Source organism: Aotus nancymaae, unplaced genomic scaffold, assembly GCF_030222135.1.
Source record: "Aotus nancymaae isolate 86718 unplaced genomic scaffold, 86718_ANA_hifiasm-v0.15.2.pri h1tg000022l_1, whole genome shotgun sequence".
NCBI lineage: Eukaryota > Metazoa > Chordata > Mammalia > Primates > Aotidae > Aotus > Aotus nancymaae.
The window spans coordinates 47,470,798-47,485,152 of NW_026988435.1; positions in this window are offsets into that span (position 1 = coordinate 47,470,798).

A 14,355-nucleotide genomic window follows, 5' to 3' on the forward strand; every position below is an offset into this window, starting at 1 on the left:
CCACGCCGCGCCGCAGCTCACAGCCTACGAGGCGGAGAGCCGCCCGGCCGAGCACTGCGGCCGGAGCCTGGGGCGCGCGTGTGGAGGACCGGGCGCGGCGCGGCGCGGCTGCGGCTGAGGTGAGGGCGGCGCGGGGCCGCGGCGGCTCGGGCGGGCGCGGAGGCTCCGGACCCCGCGGCGGCTGCGTTTATGTAAGCGCCGGGCAGGGGCTGGCGGCGGGGCCCAGGCTGCGGGCCGTCCCGGGAGCGGAGGGCGCCCCGGCACCGCCTGGCATCCACCCTCCCGGGGCGCCCGTCTGCCCTGGCGTTCGGCCCTGGGAGGAGGCTGCGTCCCGGGCGGCCCCGCGTCCCCTCTCGCGGGCGCCGAGTCCGCGTGGGATGCAGCGCGCCGCGGGGAGGGCAGGTGCACCGGGACAAGGCTGCGCCCTGGCGACCCAGGCTGCGTTTTGGAGAGAGGACGCCGTGCCCCGGAGATCCGAGGCTGTGCCCGGGTCCGGGAGGCACTGCCCCTGGCGGGGGCGCTGCGCTGGGGACTGGGGACGAGGCTGCGCCCGGGGCCGGGAGGCGCTGCCCCTGGGGGGACGCTGCGCTGGGGACCGGGGACGAGGATGCGCCCGGGGCCGGGAGGCTCTGCCCCTGGGGGGGCGCTGCGCTGGGGACTGGGGACGAGGCTGCGCCCGGGGCCGGGAGGCGCTGCCCCTGGGGGGACGCTGCGCTGGGGACTGGGGACGAGGATGCGCCCGGGGCCGGGAGGCTCTGCCCCTGGGGGGGCGCTGCGCTGGGGACTGGGGACGAGGCTGCGCCCGAGACGAGGCTGGGGCCGGGCCGGGGAGGCTGCCGCCTTGTGCGGAGGGTACGCTCTGCTCTGGGAGTGGAGACCGCGCTGGGGGCGAGGCTGCGCCCTGGACGGTCCTGCGTCTCCTCCCTAGGGGATGCTCTGCTCCGCGGGCGGCCAGGCGGGGAAGTTCCTGCGGGTGCGGGGCGTCTGCAGCGCTCTGGAACGATCCGGGGCAGCTGGGGGCCCGAGGTGACTTTTGATGTATTCACACGGGGAGAAGGAAAATTACCGCGCGGTGGATGGGTTTGAGGGAAGCTGTCACACTGGGCTGTGGACGCTGAAACGTGTTGGAGTCCCGACTTAACACGCTGGAGAACCTAACCTAAAATGTGTTCCTGTCCGGATTTCCATGTCGGACATCTGCACTGTGGTGTTTAGTTCGCAGTTAATATTTTTAGTCAGTAGGTTTGGGCTGTTGCTTCTGATGCAGGCATTTTATTTCCTTCTTAGACCGACGATTATTGCATTCCATTCTCAAAGTATAACGAAAAGTGGCATGATAGCAAACTTGTTTCTTTACGTTTCGTGGCGTAATTAAGATGATGGAACAGTATTTTTTTTTTTTTTTTTTTTTTCTTGAGATGGAGTTTCGCTCTTGTTACCCAGGCTGGAGTGCAATGGCGCGATCTCGGCTCACCGCAACCTCCGCCTCCTGGGTTCAGGCAATTCTCCTGCCTCAGCCTCCTGAGTAGCTGGGATTACAGGCACGCGCCACCGTGCCCAGCTAATTTTTTGTATTTTTAGTAGAGACGGGGTTTCGCCTTGTTGACCAGGATGGTCTCGATCTCTTGACCTCGTGATCCACCCGCCTCGGCCTCCCAAAGTGCTGGGATTACAGGCGTGAGCCACCGCGCCCGGCCGGAACAGTAGTTTTTAAACTGAGAATACAAATATGTATTTAATCCTCTTTGTTCTCTCTTAAATGTAGCCGTATGTTTTATTGCTTCGAAAGGTAGCACTCAGAGCTGCATTTTCCAAAACACTAGGTTGTTTTAAGAGCAGTTGTTCCTAGAAGGTAGAAAAGCTATTGTCGTTTGATGACCATCTTTTACTTGGGGTTGAGCCTACTGTATCCTTTCTGCTTGCTGAGGGTTTCCCAGAGGGGAAAGGTAGATGGAAAAAAGGATAGAAGGTTGGCTGATACAAGACAGTTCCTTCTTGGGTAAGAGAAGTAACCCTCTCATTGCGTGGTGCCTCCAGAGAGCAGAGCCCACTATGCATGGGCAACCACAACAGCGGCTGGATAAATATTTAATGAGACAGGCTGAGCTGGGTGCTCAATCTTGCCTGTGGTGGAGAGGAGTGAACTCACACAGGATTTGAAAGGAATGCATTGTCTGTGAGTGATGCCCTGTTAGATAGTCTGAGCGTTCCTAAGACTGGGTATATCCCGCTACATCTACATCAAATTGGAAGCTATAGTTGGGAAGGAAAAAAGGAGGCCCTCTGCCAGGGCAGTGGCTTAGAGAGAATTGGTACAGCTCTGAGAAATTGATGACACATGTGTCTCTGGTGTGATGTGCTCATGCAGTCATTACTGGGAGGCCATGGGGGAAGGATTAGCTATGAAGTGATAACATCATCTACAAAAAACATCTTGGTGCAGAGGCTAATTTCACTTCTTTGTAAATTTATGTATTGTAAAGCATTTGAACTGTTTTAGATTTTTGGAATAATAATTTTTTTAACTTCTATTTGTCCAGTGAATACATAAAACAAACTCAATTCATTTAACAAGTGCTTGTCTATGGCCTGTTATGTGGTAGGCCCTCTCTGTTTTAGGCCCTAGGAGATACAGTACTGAGCAAGATAGGTAGAGTTCAGAAATGCTTCTGACATAAAACAATACATTTTTACTGATAGATTTAAAAAAATAAGCATGCACACAGTACCTACAGAAAGGAAAGTCTCATTCCACTGCATCCCCGGCCACTTGGTTCCCTGCAGGGCTGCACCCAATTATGTATTATCCCAGCAGGAGTCAAAGTATGTACACAGTTGTGTATGTTTTCACATATAACAAACATTGCTACAGTGGATATTCTTACACATGGGTACACGCAAAGCCTACTCGTTATTTATTATCAAAACTTCTTTGCTGTTTTACTTAAGAACTGGGTTTTATTCCCTTGAATGCTGTGATTAGCTCTGTGACCAAATAATATAATTTAACTAGATAGGAGGTAGTTAACTTTGGAGAGTAATAGATGAAATTACACATTTACCAGCCTATAAAAAAGTTAAGCAAAATTATCAAGCTTAATTTGAAACCAAAAAGCTCAGAAAGGTTTAATTTTATTGGAAAACTCAATGGTTTTCTGTATCAACTTTCTAAAATAGAAATTTCCAAATCTGTAATTTGGTGTGATGGAAATGGTGGTGGTAAAAAAAAAACCCATATTATTTAATATGTTTATAATATGCGAGGTAGGAAAACAAATATGAAAATTAAAAATTGTCCAGTGAAATAATTAAGATTTCTTTCTTATTCCTTGAGTGACTTTTGTTTCCAAGATGACAGGGACAGTGTCTGGGGTGTGTACAGGGACAGTGCAGTAGCCCACAGAAGTCTCCACGGCAGGGTCTGTACTGCATCTTCCATTTGCAGAGTTTTGCTTCATACATACCTTGACGACTGTTGGGCTAGGACCATTAATATCAAATTATCACAGTTTCTTTGTAGTTTGATTAGCACTGCGTGATGCCCTTCTCCACCTGGATGCCTATTAGATGTTCTAGGAGTATACAAAGAAAAGTGACTCTGGTTTTAGGTTTAATGTCTTTGTGATGGATTTTAAATTATGATGGAACAGGAAGGGGGATGAAAGTACCTCCGAGATACCTTGTATTTTTATTGAAAATACAGTGAAATGGAAGCTCTGCTTGCCTCTAGGTTGGTGTTTTTAGAACCTGGTTCCATTCATTTGCTCATTGATCCAGTAGGCATTCACCCATGCATCCTGGACCAGGTACTGTTCTAGGTATTGGAGATTCAGGGTGAGCTTGATGAGGAGAGTTCCTGCCCTCAAAGCATTCATCTTCTTGGGAAGGAGGAGATCAGTAAACAAGATCTGGTGTCCTGACTGCTGTGAAGGGCAAATAAGGCAGGGTAGGTGGGAGAAGGTCAAATAGTTGGTGAGGCTGGAGCGAGCTGGGCTGAGGTCCTGGCAGCAGCAGCCTCTCAGGCACAGGGAACTCTTAGGTAAAAACTTTGGCTCCTGAGCCTCCTTGTAGCATGCTGGTCACCTCAGGGAGGCTATTGCTGCCAGAGAGGCTGGGTGAGTGGCAGGCGCTGAGACTGGAGGAGAGCAGCATCTTCCTTCTTTGGAAATGACATGATCTGATTTACCTTTAAAAAGTACCACTCTGGCTGTTGGGCTTGTGATATGCCAGGCCATTTAAAAAGCTTTACATATATTAATTCATTTATTCTTATGGCAGTCCAAAAAGTAGGCATTATTAGCATTATTCCCATGTTACAGGTGGGAGTACCTAGGCACAGAGTGGTTAAGTGATTTACCCAAGGTCACACAGGAAGTGGCAGTGGCAGGATGTGCCCTTACCTCTTTACTACAGCTTGCTTTTTTCACCTCCACTACTGCAGGCTGGGCGAGGAGTATCAGCAAGGAGATAGATCACTTAGACTTTTGTGAAAGCCGGGTGACTATACTGGTATCTCAGACCAGGGTGGAAGTGGTGAGGTCAGATTCGGCCAACTGAATTTCAGCATATGTAAGATGCCATCATTTTTAAGTTGCATCATCATTTTTTTTATACTGCTAACAAAGAGAAAATGTAGCCAACTAGATTATGACACAATGCTTTCTTGTTAGTTAGCATTTATTTATACTCATTGCAAGAGCTTAGACTGAGCATTGACTTTAAAATCATATCATTCATGCACTTTCATAAAAAAGGAAAATATAGGTGAAATAAAGTAATTCTGAAATTTCTTCACATCTAGAATCTGATTCTTCCAACTCAGCTTTTGACTTGGCGTTGGTGCCAGGTATGAGATAGGGAAGTCTGGAAGAGCCAGTGTTAGGATTTGGACATGTGGAGCTTGTGGCTCTGGAAGGCAGCCTGGCTCAGCAGCTACACTTGAGGGCCAGATCTGGAGGGCGAGGGTTGGGTCATTATGCAGCTGCTTCCTAGATGATCTTGAGCAGGCAGTCTAATCTTTCTGTGCTTCAGTTTTCTCATCTATAAATTAGGAAGAATAAAAGCAACTTGTCAAGGTTGTTGAGTTGCTAATGTAAAGTGCCTAAAATAGTACCTGACTAACAGTATTTAGCGGGGCTTACTTTGCTTATTATTTTTATGATTAGTCATCTGAGTAGAGAAAGGTGAATATGGATGGAAATTCAAGGTCAGGTTCAAGAAGAGATTGGGGCCAAGTATAGCAATTTGGGAGTCATTTGCATATTGCTGATACTTGAGGCATACGGTGTGGACACAGAAGAGCAGAAGATGAGGAATGACCTGGGAGCTTTTGGCAAGGGGCCACACTGGCAGGGAGGGTCTAGCAACACCATTGAAAAGGGCTCTGTTGAAGAAGGAAGAAGCCAGTGAAAGTCTGGCGGTCTGGAATCCAAGACACCGAGGGGTTCTTTTCTTCTTACTTTTTGTGGGCTGGAGAGTCTCCTGTTGGCTTTGATGAGAGGTGCTGTCAGTGACCTTGATAGGTTTCTGGAGTGGTGGAGAGAGAAAACAAGTGGACAGAGAAGAGATGGGAACATCTGTGTAGATGGTTCTTTAGAGGAGCTCTGTTACAAGGGAACAGAGTCATGGGATGGCGGCTGGAGGGGACATGAGCTCAGGAACTTTTTATTTGTATTTTTAAATGAGAGCGATGATAGCATGTTTATGAGCTAATGGGAATGATCCAGTAGAGGGAAACAAAAATATGCCAGGAAAGAGGATAATGTTGGAGCCAAGTCCTTGAGAAGGTGAGAGGGGAGGCAGGAAGTGCAGGAACGCTCCTCCAGGAGGGAGGCAGGACTTCTGTACACAGGAGACTGGGCTCACTGAAAAGTATTCCTAAAGACATGCTTCCCTTTTGAAAGGAGGGTAGAAAATAAATCATGGTTTTGGTCTCAGTCCTGAAAAGTTGGGAATCTCACCCTAAGACTTAGAATCTAGCTGCTGCTGCTGCTTTTTCTTTCTTTTTTTTTTTGGGGGGGGATGGAAGTTCACTTTTGTTGCCCAGGCTGGAGTGCCGTGGTGCGATCTCAGCTCACCACAACTTCCGCCTCCTGGGTTCAAGCAATTCTCCTGCCTCAGCCTCCTGAGTAGCTGGGACTACAGGCATGCGCCACCACGCCCAACTTATTTTGTATTTTTAGTAGAGATGGAGTTTCTCTATGTTGGTCAGACTGGTCTCAAACTCCTGACCTCAGGTGATCCGACTGCCTCAGCCTCCCAAAGTGCTGAGATTACAGGCGTGAGCTACCACGCCTGGCCTAGGATCCAGCTTCTTATCAGTTTGTGGTGCTGAGCATGTCTTGGGGCATACTCACAGGAAGATGCCTGTGGAGGTGTAATTTTTTAATTTATCTAAAAAATTCACTTTTCTCTAAAAGTATTGTTACCTGGAGGTTGGCACCTTTATTCACCAAATTCAGTACTCAAAGGACTAGAAGACTTGGTGCTTGATTTGTTCTAGCTGGAAATTTCAGTTTTGCATTCAAGAGGACTCCCTCACCAACCCTACCCCCAGAGGAAAGCAGGTATTGTTGCTTTGGGCCTGTCGCTTGTGTATGTTGATGTTCCACTGGGTCAGCAGCATTTAGTTAAACAAAGTTGCCTGTTAAATTGGTAAAATATCTTATCTGCATGAGTTTTGATTTGTTTTTGTGGTTATTTGATTTTTTCAGGTTTGGAGTTTCAGAACACCCATCTTCTCAGTAGTTCAGCCAAGGTGATGAAATGTGCAGAAGCCTCCCCCAGCTTCCTGGCACTCTCCCCATCATCTGTGCAGTGGAGAGTAGTTCCTATTGCTGCGGAAACATTTTCCCTTCGCTCTTTTCTTTCAGGGGCAGGCTTACCTGAGTGCCTGCTCTGTGTGAGTCATCGTGGAAGGACATGGTGGAGAAGGACAGGGAGGAGGTCTGTGTCTCTTTGAGCTGACATTCTGGTGGGGAGACTAAACAGATCACAGAGGCAGACACTGTGCCTCAAAACTATGCACAGACCTGACTTATGATGGTTCCAGTCACAATTTTTGATGTGACCGTGGTACCCGTTACAGTCATTGTGTTTTTCACTTCTGGCATAGCATTCAACAAATTGCCTGAGATATTAAGTGCTTTATTATAAAATAGGCTTTGTATTGGATGATTGTGTCCAACTGCAGGCTAATGGAAGTGTTCTGAGCACCTTTTAGGTAGGCTAGCCTAAGCTTTGATGTTTGGTAGGTGTATTGAAAGCCTTTTCAGCTTAGGATGTTTTCAGCTTGTCATGGGTTCATGGGATCAGAACCCCACCGTCGGTCAAGGAGCACCTGTGTTGTCTTTATTGTCATGACCTGGGAGACACAACTGAGGTAGATGGCATCAGAGGGTGGCTTCTGGTGGAGGCGTGATGTTCTGGGAAGGCCTCTCTGAGTGGAGTGTGGTACACTGAGGCCCAAAGGGAGAGAATGAGCTCATGTCAGGAGGGGGGACAACAGCCTTCTGGGTAGAAGGAATAGCCTGCCAGAGGCCAGGAGAGGACCGGAACCGTTGTCTACTCAGGGGTTGGGAGGGGAGGCTGCAGAGACACTTGGGCCTGGTGCTGCAGACTCTCAGTGCTTTCAGCCGGGGGTGAAGGAGTGTGGGAGGGAGAATGGAGGCCTGGGTTGGCGCTTTTGCCATAATTTAGCAGGATAGAGGTGGCAGAGTTATAGTAAAGAGAGAAGATGTGAATTCTTGGTGGTGGGTGATAGATCGGGTCTTGGAGACAAGGGAAGTGGAGGGACCAAGAAAGGCTCTTGAAACTCTTTGGAGGATGATAATGATGATGTGATGATGCCAGGTTCCAGAGGATCTCGGGTAAGGAGTCTTCAATTATAGACCTCATTTTGTCTTGGGGTCCGTTTGATTCTGCAAAGCCGTTTTTGCCTAGAGTGTGACTTGCAGAATATTTGTTTGTATAGATATTCCTCAACTTAGGATGAGGTTCATAACTTGAATATATTGTCAGGTGAGAACGCATTTAATATACCTAACCTTCAGAATTCAAAGTATAGTTTCTATTAAATGTGTATCACTTTCACACCATCATAAGGCCAAAAAATCTTACAGTCAGACTGTTGTAAGCCAGGTTCTGTCTGTACTCTTCCACTGTCTACAAAATGTGTAATGCATTTTTTGTAAATCACAGACAGACATGTGCACTTAACCTTTTATTAGGTCAAACTGGTACTTCTTCGGAGTCCTTGTAATTAGGTCAGTTATTCCTCACAACAGTCTTGTAGGAGGTCTCTTTACTGCTATTTATCAGATCAGGAAACTGATACTAAGAGGCTCAGTGACTTCCTAGGAAAGCTGGATAATATTTAGCTAACATTTATTAAGCTCTTACCATGTGTCAGACATGGTAAAATGGGTTTAATCTAGTTTAATCCTCATGATGATCTTGGGATGTGGCTGTTAAGGGTCACTGTCATCATTCCTTTTCACTGGTAACACTGGCCTGACCCACCTGAGCAGCCTCCTGACAGATCTTTCACTCTTGGTCTCCTTCAGTCAGTTCTTGACTAGCAGTCACATCTGAGCCTGTACATGTAAGACAGATCACGTCATTCTCCTGCTCAGAGTTGCCCTGCAGCCTTCTTTCCTGCTGTCCCTTCCTGCCACCCAGAGCCCTGGCTCCAGCTGTCTTGGGGCCTATAGCTAGCCCTCACTTCAGTCTTCACACATCATTGTGTGCTACATGCTCTGCTCACTGTGCTGTTTATTTCTGCCATCTGTACCCACCATTCCCTTCCTCCCCACACAGGCTGCCTGGCCGGAATGGAAGCCTCAGGAAGGCAGGGCTATTTTTTTTTAAAAATATATATATTTTTGTATAGCCACATTGCCATGTATGTACCTATGTAACAATCTTGCATGTTCTTCACATGTACCCCAAAACCCCAAGGCAGGGCTATTGCCCTGAATCTATCCTGCGAGCTCAGAGCAATCTGGCAGATAGATACTTGTAAGCCTTTGCTGAAGGAGAAAATAACTTTAACTTACTTTTTCTATATGTAGTAAGTAGTAGAACCTGCATGAAGTTTATCTGCTTCTAAAAACATATGCTTTTTCTGCCCCCCTACACTGCCCCCCCAGTCCTATTGTACTTGGTGAATCAGTCATATATTTATGTCCCATATGTCTGTGTTATCTCCAGATTTCCACACTTTGCTATGTAGAATAGAAACATTTACAAAACATTCAAAATTGTTATAAAACCATAAAGTGTGACATTGTAAATTATCTGCTGAAAACAGGAAGGCCACATCCTGAAAAAGTAGCTCTGTTCTGCCAGCATCATTTTAACCCCTTTTGGACAAGATACAGTTGAAATGCATTCTCTGAAGTAATAGTAATAACTGCATCTTGACAGAAACAAGAATATTTTGAATAGTTCTGGGAGGATTCAGGAAAAAGCAGCCAAATAAAATAAAAAAATATATTTGATTCAACTGTGGAGGCTTAAAGGAATTACATGTCTTTTTTTTTTTTTTTTTTTTTCCCCGACAGTGTCTTGCTCTGTTGCTCAGGCTAGAGTACAGTGATCCAATCATAGCTCACTGTAGCCACAACCTCCCGGGCTCCAGTGATCCTCCCACCTCAGTCTCAGTCTCAGTCTCCTGAATAGCTGGGGCCACACAGGTGGCTGCCACCAGGCCCAGCTAATTTTTGTGTTTTTTGTAGAGACGGGGTTTCACCATGTTGCCCCGGCTGGTCTTGAGCTCCTGGACTCAAGAGATCCAACCACCTTGGCCTCCCAAAATGCTGGGATTACAGGCGGAGTCATCGCACCTGGCCAAGAAAGCATCTCTTATAAGCTGTTTTTGGTCAAGGAGCAAACAGGAAGGTGTCCCAGAATTTGGGAGATGCCTGCTTCTGAACAGAGCAGTGCATCCTCTTCATGGCTCTGCTGTGGGCCCCTTGGATGTGGAACGAGGGCAGTTGAATTGCTCGTTGCCGAGGTTCTCCCCATTTCTAGACGACGATCGTAAGTCAGAGTCAAACGATCATTCATTCAGTTGTCTAACAAATACTCGTCATAGAACCTGTGTGTAGTCCTGTCTAACGGCAGGTGGTGCCACGCCACTTCCTGGCATGGCTGCCGAGGCTCACGGGAGGCTGGCACTTAGCACAGATACCTGTCCCTTCTCTTGACTCAGTAACTCTGTGGAAGGAGGTGAGGTGTAAAAAGAGAGGGCATGGGCCTTAGGGGTTAAGTGGGCTTAGGAGGCCGGATCTAGAGGGGTGGAAGGATGGATTCTGAGTCCATGAGAAAACCTGAAACTCCAAGGGTCAGAATTGATCCCTTTCTCTGTTTTTTTGGTCTTAGGGGGACTAGACTGTGTTAGTTGTCTTGAATTAAATTGAACAAGGATTGTTTTTCACTTCTGTAAGTCTACAGTTTATCATAAGCGACAAAAAGTAATTCAGTATTAGTTAATATTTCATTAACCCTCACTTCTAAAATTATAAAGTTAGAAGTGGAGGTCCTTAACATATGTATCGGTCAGGCTAGAGAGTAAGTTGGAAAGTTGCATTGTGTTCCTGTGTGTTTACTTATGGCAGTGCACATAAACCCAGTTTTGTTTCTTTTTCTTTGGCTAGTAACAGTCAGGCACAAGGTGTCCACCCCACCTAGTGTTAAGTCACTTAGACTGAGTTGATTTCATTGAAAAAAGGAATCTTTTCAAGGATGTAAAGTAGCTTCTCATGGTCTTCGTGAGGCTCTGGAGTCAGACACATTAACTTAGTTATCCTGTGGGACCACGTGCAGTGAGCCTGGGCTGCTGGATGCCACTGGTGGGCCCTCTGCCAGCTGCTACATCCCTAAGCCCTCTCTTGTCTCATTGTTTTCCCTTTTCAGGAATCGATTTGACTAGGCACCTGCTTCCTCAAATTTCTGTCATTTGTGGTGAGGTTTTGTGTGGGTGCATCTGATTGGCGGAGCCTCTTAAGTGCACCCTGGCTGTGAGAATAGGATATAGAATTATGGCTTTTGTCTTAGGGATGTCCCCAGGTAGAGAAAGGGGAGTCAAAAGATGCTGGAGAGCTACATATGTGACCTGTGGCCACTACATGAAGAATGGCAGAAAACACCTAGTGTTAATCTACGCCTTTCACTTGGTTTAGACCTAAGCACAAATAGTGTGAAGTCAGTCTAAATAGAGGTTACAGTTTCCAGAGACTTCAGCACCCCGGCTGCAGTTAAACAGCACTGATTTGACTCTTGATGTCCACCCTATGCTAGATATGAATGCAATTAGTCACGTCAAATGCGTATTTATTAGTCTCGGTCATTTTGAATTTGAGTCCTTTACATAGTAGGTGCCGACTCAAAATAACAGTTAAATATAATTAGATTCTTGAGTTGAACTTATTTATCATCTTTACATTCGGTTTTACAGTTTGTTTCCTGTTACAATGTAATGTTCTTTTTTGGAATACTTGAATATCTTTTCTTGATACATGGAAACTTTACTATTATTAAATTAATCTTTTAAAGAGCCTCATGTAATACTTTTTTATTTTTTTTTTTTGAGATGGAGTTTCACTCTTATTGCCCAGGCTGGAGTGCAGTGGCGCCATCTCAGCACACTGCAACCTCTGCCTTCTGGATTGAAGTGATTCTCCTGCCCCAGCCTTCCAAATAGCTGATATTACAGGCATGCACCACCACACCCAGCTAATTTTATATTTTTAGTAGAGACGGGGTTTCACTGTGTTGATCAGACTGGTCTTGAACTCCTGACCTCAGGTGATCCACCTGCGTTGGCCTCCCAAAGTGTTGGGATTACAGGCATGATCCACCATGCCCGGCCTATAAATTTTTGTTTTAATTAACAGTTCTAAGAAAGTAGTTAAGTAAACAGTACACGGTGAATAATTATTTGTTACAGATAGAAGTTGAAAAATCTTTCAGCCTTAACTCCCCAAAACGAATTTAAAAAGATGGAATTCATAGGCATGAATCATAGACTTTCAGAGCTTCAACAATTTGAGGTCACAGAATTCAGCCTAGATTTTAACCGTCATGGAAACCCTGTGAGGGGCAAAATCACTCGCATAATGTTTCAGCTGGTTTTCGGTCACTTGCGTAATGTTTCATCTGGGTTTTGAAACTGATCAGAGGAAAACTGTCTAAGTCTGCTAACCTGCTGCCTTTCTGCATAAATGCTGTGGAGTTACCCAGGATCAGAGCAGTGGTCACAGGTCACATATGTAGCTCCCCAGCATCTTTTGACTCCCCTTTCTCTACCTGGGGACATCCCTAAGACAAAAGCCAGAATTCTATTTCCTATTCTCACAGGCAGGGTGCACTTAAAAGTGACATCTTCTGACTTCAACTCTGGGATTTTTTCCCTCTGCATTTTTTGGTGTCACATAGTAGATGTTTTCACCCACATGCAGGTGAATGAGTGACATATTTGATCTCATTTCATAGTGAAGCTTTCTATTCTTTAATTTTATCCCTCTAATGAAACTGTGAGGAATTGATTATATTTACACAGAAAAGGCTGGTGTCACGTAAACCTACAGGATGTCATTGAGCACGTGCCTCTCACGCAGAACTGATACAGAGCCTCCTGTGCAGCTCACCTTGAATTCTCCATGCACGAATCAGCCATAGGCATGTGTTATGTGTGGCACAGGCAAGAAGTGCCTGATAGATTTTAGTTCTGTTTATCACTGGAAGCCCTTGCTGTAGGAAAAGGAAGGTTTTTTCCCTTCCTTGACAATGATTTTGAGCTATGCTGTAGACTGGAAAAGGCATGCTTTGATTCACCAGACACTGCTTGCTGTGTGTGAAGCTGGGTTGGGGTGGTACTATTGGGCAGGAGAGCTGCCCTGTGTGCCTCTTCACACTGCATCAAGAACTTATCTCAATGTTTTCCTGGCCTTATTGATTGTTGAAGGAAACAATGCAAATTGGAAGTTAGGATCAAATAATGATTTGAGTGTTTGCCTTTTTAGAGTGCTCTAGAAAAACATGGGCAGCAAATAAACAGTAGGCAAGGCATTCTCAGGTGGTTTTGTTTTGTTTTAAATAGCTAATATGAAATGCACCCTCTGTAAGTGGCCGCTTCAGTGATTTTCTGAATGTCTGAGTTGTGCAGACATCACCCCAGTCTGGTTCTTGAACACTCCCGTCACCCCAAATGTTCCCTGTGATGTCTGCAGTTGATTCGCACTCCCAGCCCAGCCGTAGGCAATGACTCAGGCAGCCTGCATGCTGTTTCCCCATGTGCCTTGCAGACATTTCATGGGAATCAACTCATGTTCTGTGTAGTTGTTTGCATCAGGCTTCCACTTAACATGTTTTTCAGGTTCATCCGTGTTGTAGAGCGTGTCAGTGGTTTGTTCCTTTTAGTCGTATGGGCATAACGTGTTTGTTTATCCCTCAGCAGTGATGGGCTTTGGGCTGTTTCTACATTCTGTTGTGAATCACGTGACTTTGAACATTAGCAAGCACATCTGTGTGTGGATACGTATCTTCATTTCTCCTAGGTAGATTCCTGGGAATTCATAGGAGCTTGGAAATGGAGTTTAGACAGAAGCCTTTGTTGGATACTGATAATGCTAACAAGGGCCATTTATTTGGTTTCAGACAGCTTGCTCTTAAAATCTGTCTCTGTGATATGCATTGGGCTTCTTGAATTGTATGAACCTATTTCTTCTCACATCCACTGTTGAGGTTGACCTCTGTGAATTGGTTTGAGGTGGTTTCCAGGACACGTGGATGTGAACAAGGCAAGTGCCAAAGAATGTTAAATGCTGCCCTTGACATGAGAAGAAAGGGATGTAGGAAAACACGCTCCCTGCACACTTGTGCAGAGGAGATACAGGAGGGCCGAACCAGAAACAGAAGAGATGGAGACTGCAGAGAGTGAGGGGGACGGGAAAGTGGAGTGGGTCCTGGGTCTTAGGTGGGGTGCAGAGGGTGAGGGGGATGGCAAAGTGGAGTGAGTGCTGGGTTTTAGGTGGGATGCAGAAGGTGAGGGGGACAGGGAAGTGGAGTGGGTTCTGGGTCATAGGTGGGGTGCAGAGGGCAAAGGGGACAGGGAAGTGGAGTGGGTGCTGGGTTTTAGGTGGGGTGCAGAGCTTGAGGCAGACGGGGAAGTGGAGTGGGTCCTGGGTATTAGGTGGGGTGCAGAGGGTGAGGGGGACGGGGAAGTGGAGTGGGTCCTGGGTATTAGGTGGGGTGCAGAGGGCAAAGAGGACAGGGAAGTGGAGTGGGTGCTGGGTCATAGGTGGGGTGCAGAGGGCAAAGGGGACAGGGAAGTGGAGTGGGTGCTGGGTCATG